The sequence below is a fragment of the Miscanthus floridulus genome, chromosome 8 (genome assembly GCF_019320115.1).
Source record: "Miscanthus floridulus cultivar M001 chromosome 8, ASM1932011v1, whole genome shotgun sequence".
Lineage (NCBI taxonomy): Eukaryota > Viridiplantae > Streptophyta > Magnoliopsida > Poales > Poaceae > Miscanthus > Miscanthus floridulus.
The window spans coordinates 140,484,056-140,493,560 of NC_089587.1; the positions used below are offsets into that span (position 1 = coordinate 140,484,056).

The window sequence follows — 9,505 nt, forward strand, 5'->3', positions numbered from 1 at the left end:
TAAGACTTGCACCTTCCCACTTTCTATAAATTTTTTCACATCATAAGCGAGTGGGCGCCATTAAGTCACACCACAACTGGAGAGGCCAGCAGGCCCCCGGGTCCACGTGCAGAGCGACCTACCGCGCTTGCAACCATGCGACGCACATTGGAAACCTCATTTTGGGTCGACCCTTAGATGGGCTCAAGGCCATCAAAGGGGTAGGGGCAGGGCGAGATGGGCCTTGAGCAGCTCATATCAGTGGTGTGGAACCTCTTGGTCATCTCCCCCTATGTTCGAGTCATTGGCTTTGAAGTCGGCCGGGTTGACCCCCTTCGAGGGAGGCATCTTGCCCTCTGGCTGCTGCAAAGGTGGTTAGGGATCGATGAGTTTGACGGTCGATGATTTGTGGGATGTCTCTCGATGAGGCACAGCCAAACTCCATGTCAATTATTGAGGGATATCGGGTCCCACTCAAATTACCCATTGACATCGATGAGGCGCACTGCTCTGACCAATGAGGTTACAGTGGACAGTCCTCCTCGTGTGGGGCAAAACCAAACTTGCCCATAACAAGGCATCATGACCTCTCGGGGTCAACAAGGACACCAGGGAAGAATGAGTTAGGACCCCATGAGCTCACCAGAGGATGAGGCCAAGCCTCGAATGGCTAAGGATTCACAATGGTGCCTTCCTCGAGAAGCAATGTTGAATCCTATAAAAATGTAACCACGACCCGAACGAGCACGGTCGAGACTGCTTTAGGCCCAAATGACGCCCCTCAATCATGGGAGGCGTACCACGACCAAGAGGCCACCCGGGAATGCGGTCAAAACCCAGTGATAGACAGAAAAGACCTAATCTAATGAGCTAAGGCATAATTAAGGAAAGGGCCCATTAGCAGAGGTCAAAGGCCGACCTCCCCATCTAGCATGGTGGAAAGTGAATGACCCGCTCTACGAGCACAACCTTAAAACAAGCATGACCTTGACCCAATGGCTCGGGGGTTCATCACGACACTCGAAGAAGGAATTCCCCTTTATTCACAACAATCACAAGAGCTGTCAAACCGCTTATAGGGTATAAAAAACTCGATACCCCCACAAAGGTGGCACAGCCCAACAGCTCTAGGAATTACTGCTACAAGCACTACAAACAAGGCAGAAAAGAAATACGCAAAGGAAGAGAGATGGGTTGGCCGGCTTCTAGTGTGCAAACACCTCATAGCATCATCACCATGATGGCACAAGGAAGCACAAAGGCCTATGACCTCTTCGATCCATCACATGGTATCCGGCAGGTACCAGATGTTTTCCACAAAAATCCAAGTCACACCTTGCACACACCAATGGATTTTAGCAAGGGTTAGGAACCACCCCCAGCCGACGACCATTTCGAGTGCTCGAGCCACCTAGGCACAAGTAAAACCATGGTCGCATGGATCTAGAGCCGACCTCCACACCATCTTGTCTCCCCTTGCTCGCAAGTCTTCTTCTAGCATTAGTTGTTGAATAAGGCATCACAACCTCCAGCCAATGCAACCGACCTCTAGCGGGTCGCATCCTCAAAACCTCCACTATCTACCAAGAAACAATCTCTCAAACTTGACCTCTCAAAAGGTCTAGGAATAGTCCAAAGGCGTGGTTATGAGTAGTTCAAATGGGAGGAAGGCCCCTATTTATAGGCCCAAGGGCGGACTGTGCAGCCCATGACCTCTCTACCGCGTGGCACACAACAGGAGTTCACAGCCAATGTTAGAAGCCCATGTGAGGTTAGGGAAATCGAGATTCTCCAAAGGCAGAGCCAGTACAACATCGACAAGACCACTCGATTTTGACTGGATCTCGTTCCCCAACACGTAGCACCCTGACATAGCCAGGCTTAGCAGAGCAGTCGTGTACCGGACCACCAAGGCAACTTGATGAGATGAAACATAATAGCCACCTACCGCATTGAACGCTCTAGCCACGACCTCGAGTCTATGTTTGACACAAGTAGATATCAGCGTCTCCACGATCACTTCACGATCGTGAAGATGGTCGGTGGCTACTGCCGGGGTTATGATACCCTGGGTATCTCAAGACACTGATTAGTGAGCTGCTTGGGTGGTCCACGACGGCCAAGCTAGCATAAGCCCAACAATCATGGCCCATCAAAACCGCATAGACATGGGCCATGCACAGAGGCAAGGGGACCATCACGACCTCTTCCTCCTCCTTCCACTGCACGCTACGTGGCACCGCACAACCTCTCTTCTATCTCGACCCTTGGGAACGGACGAGAAGGGGTCAAGCCCCATTATGTGCGCCAACCCTAACAAGGGTAGGCATGTCCCACTCACCTCGCTAGGACTGAGGGGACAACAATCACCTTAGTCAGGATAGACGCCATCCCTACGCCACGCTGTGGGGACAAGACAACACCGTCAGGTAGTGACGACCGGTATGGTGACCCACTGTCCAAATATGGCCCGATGAGACAGGCGTATGGCCCCACCCACTATGGGATGGGGCACACAACCATGACCTTGACTTAAGGCCAACCAAGCCAACGAAGCCCTCAACCCCACAACTCGAGGTCGAGGTCACCGGCTCCATGACCAGCAAGGTGGCCAACGATCAAGGGGCGGCTACCTACTCCATCACTATCGCCACAAAGCCACTAGGAGAACAGGAGATGATGACGAAGGCCACAGTGAGCTCACGTTGCACCATGCCAACAGTGCCATCATGACCAGCACTATAGCATCACCCCACGCCATGCTACCACGTGGGCACAAGACCATGACGACAACCATACCTAGATGTACGCTGATGCCAAGACAAGACGACCTTCCTTGCAAACCAAGTTTACTAGTTTTCGCTCCATCAAGCTCATGACCACTTAGTCGGGAGAACCTATCTCTCTGTATGTAACCTGGCCTCTTGGACTCTATATAAGGGCGGCCAGGCTCCCTTCCAAGGGGATGAACTCCTGATACTTCATTTGGGTAGTCCCTCACCACTCTCCTACTTCTTTCCCTCTTCTTACACACCCCATTGTAAAAACTTCAAACATTCAACCAAGAAACATGAACTCGAACTCTCTCTAAGACTGGACGTAGGGCTCCGGCCTGAACCAGTATAATTCCTTGTGTCTTTGGATGCTACCATCGTCTTCCTAGAGCAGTACGACATACATATAAATTCACTCGTTGGTTGACAAAACACAAACACACACCCTCCAGTTAGCTTAGCCGACTAGCATAGTCGGCTAAGCCTGACTCCCCTGTGTCAGTTGAGTTCCTAGTTCCCTAGGCCCAAGAAAATCAGGGTAAGCCGACTCTAGTTGTCCCCTGCTAAAACCGACTCGGATTGTTTTTCGAATCAGTTTTAGGCATGTTTTGGACATGGGAAACATGAAGAACATGTTTGGGACTTGTTTCTTACTGGCATAAGACCACCCCTCTATATATATGAGAGGATCCCAATCGATTGAGGACCCCAACTTCTAATCGTCAAAATCAATCTAATAAACCCCCTTTATCCCATTTCCTCTCTACCTTGCTTGTCATTACGTCTCCCAGTGAGATTTGACTAGTGTTCTAGGTTGCCTTGCTAGTCCTAGGGTAACCTCCATGTGCTCCTCCTCAACTAGTCTTCTCGGGAGAAGTTTGGGAGCCTTGTCAAGCGAAGAATGGGCTCAACATCGGCCCAGCCAGTCTCTAGATTGGTTTCGTCGATCTTGCTGCGTTCTTATTGCATTGAGGGTTTATTTCAACTCACCAGGCATGCTAGCCATTCTTGGTGTGTGACTCAGAGCACCTTCCAGCGTCAACACATCTCATATCCATATAATTATTTTGAGATATCTTAAAACCATGTCCCTCTCTCCAAAAGAAAATAAAAAATACCCCTCTATCTCCTATCGGCTTTCGGACGTCTCTTTCGCTTCGACTCCGCTCCCAAGACACTCCTACTAGGGACAAGGACCCTCACTAGAGGGCAGCCCCCTAGCCTGGCTGCTAGTGAAAATTAGGCCAGAACCTCCACACTGCAAGGTCGTGGATGCTTCGATGATGAACGACACAGCGCTAAGGAGCCTCCTTGAGGGTGGTCCGATCTTTCCTGGGCAGTAGGTCGAAGAACCGAAGATAACTTGTTGCGAACAGCGGGGTAACTAGCTTTATACCTGACAAATGTTGGATGTGACTAAGTGATGGGGAGAGAGGCATTGAATCCTTGAGGACTTTGACTTGATCTCTAAATGACTGCACACCCGCAATCTGGAACTAATCCACACAAATGACTCAAAGAACTCGTAAGTTTAAGGTAAGTAACTCATCAGCTCTAGACTAGAAAACCATACAAGTTATCAATTCATCAAAAGGTCTTTATTAGCTTAGAGGCAAGGGATAATTTTACTAGGAACTACCCTCCTTGAGTATGAAATGGACTTAGAGTTTCTGAAGATAGAGTAGGTGAAAGGTCTCCATAAGATGATGATGAAAGTGTAACATGGGGGTACGTTAAGTCCCAGAAAAGATGTAGTGAATCGACTGATCTCTCGACCGATCCTTTGGATCGCTTGGGGACTCGGGGGCTTTACTCATCGGATACGCTCGCGTGTACCCTCTAATGGAGTCAGGGCAACCTCGAGCACGCCCGCAGCCATCACTCGGGGCTCGGGGGCTTGGCTATAGCCCTTGGGCTATCGAACAACAGGAACCCAAGCCTGATCTGTCCACCCGAGCGACCGCTCGGACGACAACCGATGTCCAGACCCTAGCCAGAAGCCGGTTCAGGAATTTGTCAGGTGCCCAGAGCTCGATAGGTACAGAGATGCTGCACAATCTACCCATTCGAACGGCTACGAGGCGTTGTCATCCACTCCCTCGGTAGGGTCACGCAACGGGCGTGATGCGTCGAGACAAGGAACTACCTAAGCTCCAAGGGCCCAGGGCTCCGGAGCCGCTTATGAGCCCCTCCAGCCAAGAGAGGCTCCTAGCGCACCAAGAAAGCCTCGAGAAGGCTCATCCAGGGATGGCCACATAGTGGTAGGCAGCTGTTGATAGTGCGGCGTTAGACTTGTGGCAACAGTGCCAGAGAACGGTTGCAGCATTGTCGGCCCCTCCTGTCACAGTCCTACATACCATGGGTTAGGATTCCAACTATTTTGGTCCGGCGACAAAACCCGACCGAGATCTATCTTATGACGCTATCATCTTCGTTGTTTGGATTCAAGGACTAAAGTTTATGAGGTGTCACATTGGGTGTCACATCGTGTGTTCGGATACTAATCATAAAACTAATTACAGAAGCCATGACTAATTCGTGAGTCGAATTATTAAGACTAATTAATCCATCATTAACATATGTTACTGTAGCACCACATTGTTGAATCATAGACTAGTTAGGTTTAGTATATTCATGTCGTAAATTAATCTTAAATTATGTAATTAGTTTTATAATTAGTCTATGTTTAATACTTTAAATTAGCGTCAAACCTGTGATGTGACGGACTATAAACCAAACACCGGTGGCCAAAAATCGCATCGCACCAACCCAGGACCAGGTCAGAGCGGTCAGACACCAGACCACCTTAGTGCAATTTTGCTATTGCCCAGAGCCCCAGACCCACCAACCAACTAACGTCTCTACCCCCAGCTGGTCAACTCTGACCAGTGATCCACCACACGAGCACGAGCCGTCGAACCATGCACTCCCCCTCGGCAAGACGGCAACCCAACCAACCCAGTTTCCTTGCTCGGCGACGGCGCACACGGATTTCCGGCACAAACCAAGGAATTCCCCGGTACCGCCACGTTTCCCCACTGCCACCAACCGAGGCAGCCCCAGCGGCCGTCGTTATATAACCACGCGCCACGGGCCGCACCACCCAACCCAGCAGCAGCCGAACACAGCAGAGCAACATATCGTTTTGATCAACACACCGACTAATTAAGCGGTCAGCAGCAGAGCGCAGCATGGCGGTGTCCGCGGCCAGGGTGGCCGTCGCCACGGCCGTCTCCTTAGCCGTGCACTGGCTCCTCAGGTCCTTCCTCCAGGCGCAGCACCCCTCGCTTGGCATGCTCCTCCCGGCCGCCGTCTTCCTCGGCATTGCCGCGACTGGCAACGCTGGCGCCGCCAACGCGCCGCCGGGGCCGGCGGGCGTGCCCGTGTTCGGCAACTGGCTGCAGGTGGGCAACGACCTCAGCCACCGCTTCCTGGCGCGCCTGTCCGCGCGGTACGGGCCCGTCTTCCGCCTCCGCCTCGGCGTGCGCAACCTGGTGGTCGTCTCCGACCCGCGCCTCGCCACGGAGGTGCTGCACACGCAGGGGGTGGAGTTCGGCTCCCGCCCCCGCAACGTCGTCTTCGACATCTTCACCGCCAACGGCGCCGACATGGTCTTCACCGAGTACGGCGACCACTGGCGCCGCATGCGCCGTGTCATGACGCTGCCCTTTTTCACCGTGCGCGTGGTGCAGCAGTACAGGGACATGTGGGAGGCCGAGATGGACGCCGTCGTCTCCGACATCTCCGCGGACGGCGCGGCCCAGCGCGCCGGTTTCGTCGTGCGCCGCAGGCTGCAGCTCATGCTCTACAACATCATGTACCGGATGATGTTCGACGCGGGCTTCGACTCTGTCGACGACCCCATGTTCGTGGAGGCCACCAGGTTCAACTCCGAGCGCAGCCGCCTCGCGCAGAGCTTCGACTACAACTACGGCGACTTCATCCCCATCCTGCGCCCCTTCCTGCGCGGCTACCTCAGGAAGTGCAAAGGACCTGCAGACCAGGAGGCTCGCCTTCTTCAACAACAACTACGTCGAGAAGAGAAGAAAGGTCATGGACACGCCGGGGGACAAGAACAAGCTCAGGTGCGCCATCGACCACATCCTCCAGGCGGAGAAGAACGGTGAGATCACCTCGGAGAACGTCATCTACATCGTCGAGAACATCAACGTCGCGGCCATCGAGACCACGCTCTGGTCCATCGAGTGGGCGCTCGCAGAGGTCGTCAACCACCCGGTTGTGCAGCGCAAGGTCCGCGACGAGATCAAGGCCGTCGTCGGCCTCGACGAGCCCATCACAGAGTCCACCATCCACAGCCTCCCCTACCTGCAGGCCGTCATCAAGGAGACGCTGCGCCTCCACTCGCCCATCCCGCTCCTCGTCCCGCACATGAACCTCGAGGAGGCCAAGCTCGGCGGCTACACCATCCCCAAGGGCTCCAAGGTGGTGGTCAACGCATGGTGGCTGGCCAACAATCCGGAGCTGTGGGAGAAGCCCGAGGAGTTCCGGCCGGAGCGGTTCCTTGGCGAGGAGAAGAGCGTGGACGCCACCGTCGGCGGGAAGGTGGACTTCCGGTTCCTGCCGTTCGGCGTGGGCCGCCGCAGCTGCCCCGGGATCATCCTGGCGCTGCCCATCCTCGCGCTCATCGTCGGGAAGCTCGTGCGCAGCTTCGAGATGGTACCACCGCCGGGCGTGGAGAAGCTCGACGTCAGCGAGAAAGGAGGACAGTTCAGCCTGCACATTGCAAAGCACTCTGTCATTGCCTTCCACCCCGTCTCTGCATGATGATGATAGCTAACCACGAATGCTGCGCGACATTTTCTGCAGATGAATGTTACCCCTACCCAGTACCCACTCATTTTCGTTTTTATTAGTTACCAGTTTTCTAGTATACGACTTAGTACAGGAGAAATGTCCAGTAAGGGTTCAAAACGAATTTATTGTTTGAGTTTTTGGGATTGTGATTTTGAAACTGAAATATTACTGTCACCAGTTATCTAATTTATTTAAAATAGTTCAGACTCAGAGTCCTGCTCTGTTTCCCGTTTGCATTCCCTTGTCTTTCAACCATTTTCGCGGTTTTCAAATCGATTGAAACAACGGCCACCTTGTCGTGTTCCTCCACGCGCCCTAGGTACTCCAATACGAGAGACTAGCAGTTACATGCCATGCAAGTTTAAGAACTGTTTCAGACTTTCAGTGCCCTTCTTTTTAAGGAAATGTGCTCCCAACAAGGTTGAGTATATATGGAAATAAAAATTGATTTAATCTGAAATTAATACTCTCTCCGTCCATAAGTCTCCATCGTTTTAGCCTTGTCATAAGCACCTTGACCGGTTTGAATGTGCTAACATCAGTAGAGGCCATACGTAGTAGGGCATCGGCAACATCACTTTGATCAACATCGGCAAAGGTTTCTTTGGAGTCAGGCACTTCAGTTTCACAGGCCAAAGAATCCGTAATAAAACGCACCTCGCTCGCAGAAGAATCGTTGGATTCATCGCAGGAATCTGGCGCCCAGTTCACGCCACGCACAAGACCCAGATCGATGGCGGCGCCCTGGCGCTCCATTGCAGTCGACGAAGGTTGTGGTGAGGCGCGATGGTGAAGAACGATCGCGGAGGCACACGCAGCGACATACTGGTGGAGGACATTGGATGGAATCCTAACGGGAGGGGACGGAGAGATATTTGAAGCGACGGGAGAACGGCCGAAGCAATGAATGTGCAGCGTACAAGGAGTCGCGGGCGCTTAGGGACGAGACGAACCCATGGTCCTGATCTAATACGATGGATACTCTTGGATAAAAAAGTTTGCTCAGAGGACGGAGAGAGTAGTTTAGAGAGAAAACTCCAACATCAATTTGCCTTCATTCTCCATTGGGCTAAAGGAAAGACAATTTTTACAAATTAGTAAAGAGAAAATTCAACATCAATCTGCCTTGATTCTCCATTGGGCATTTTGGGCTAAAGGAAAGAATTCAACATCAATTTGCCTTGATTCTCCATTGGCCTAAAAAACATTTTTTGTATAAACCTTATTCTCCGTTGGACTAAAGGAAAGAATTCAACATCAGTTTGCCTTGATTCTCCATTGGTATGGAGGAAAGAATTCAACACCAATTTTCCTTGATTCTCCATTGGGCTAAAGAAAATACACTTTTTACAGGCCTTTTAAAAATCAAAGAGAAAATTCCAACATTAGATTGCCTTGATTCTCCATTGGACAACAGGAAAGAGTTCTAACATCAATTTGCTTTGATTTTCCATTTTCTCCATTGGGCAAAAGAAAAGACACACGCCTTTTACAAATCTTTTAAAAAGAACAACTTAGGAGGAAGTATGCGGTTTTTTATTTTAATAACAAGAAAACAGACACATAAATTTGAGTTGAATATGACTCAATCCTAGATTGTTTGACGCATGATGATACCTTCCACCCAACCAATTGAAGCAGACTCACTTCCCTACTTTTCAGAAATATCAAAACAAGGAAACAAAAGTTTTTTATTTAAATCTTTAGTTATTTTGGGCTCTCTTTTTTCTTAACTATCAAATGTGCCCGTGCATTGCAACAAAACCAAATATACTGATAGATGCAAGTTGTTCTAATTCGTGAGTCTAAACCACATACGAGATACAGAGGACTTGACCCAATACGTCTCTGAATCAGACTCCGTATAGACGCGAATTATTCTAACTTATATGAGCACGTGTCTTAAGTCCAGATCACATACGATACGAAACACGGAA

General features: G+C 51.0%; 1 pseudogene; it reads left to right on the forward strand.

The window, feature by feature from the left end:
- Positions 1–5,876: 5,876 nt before the first annotated feature.
- LOC136473596 (cytochrome P450 CYP73A100-like) lies at positions 5,877–7,735 on the forward strand (annotated as a pseudogene).
- Positions 7,736–9,505: the final 1,770 nt, after the last annotated feature.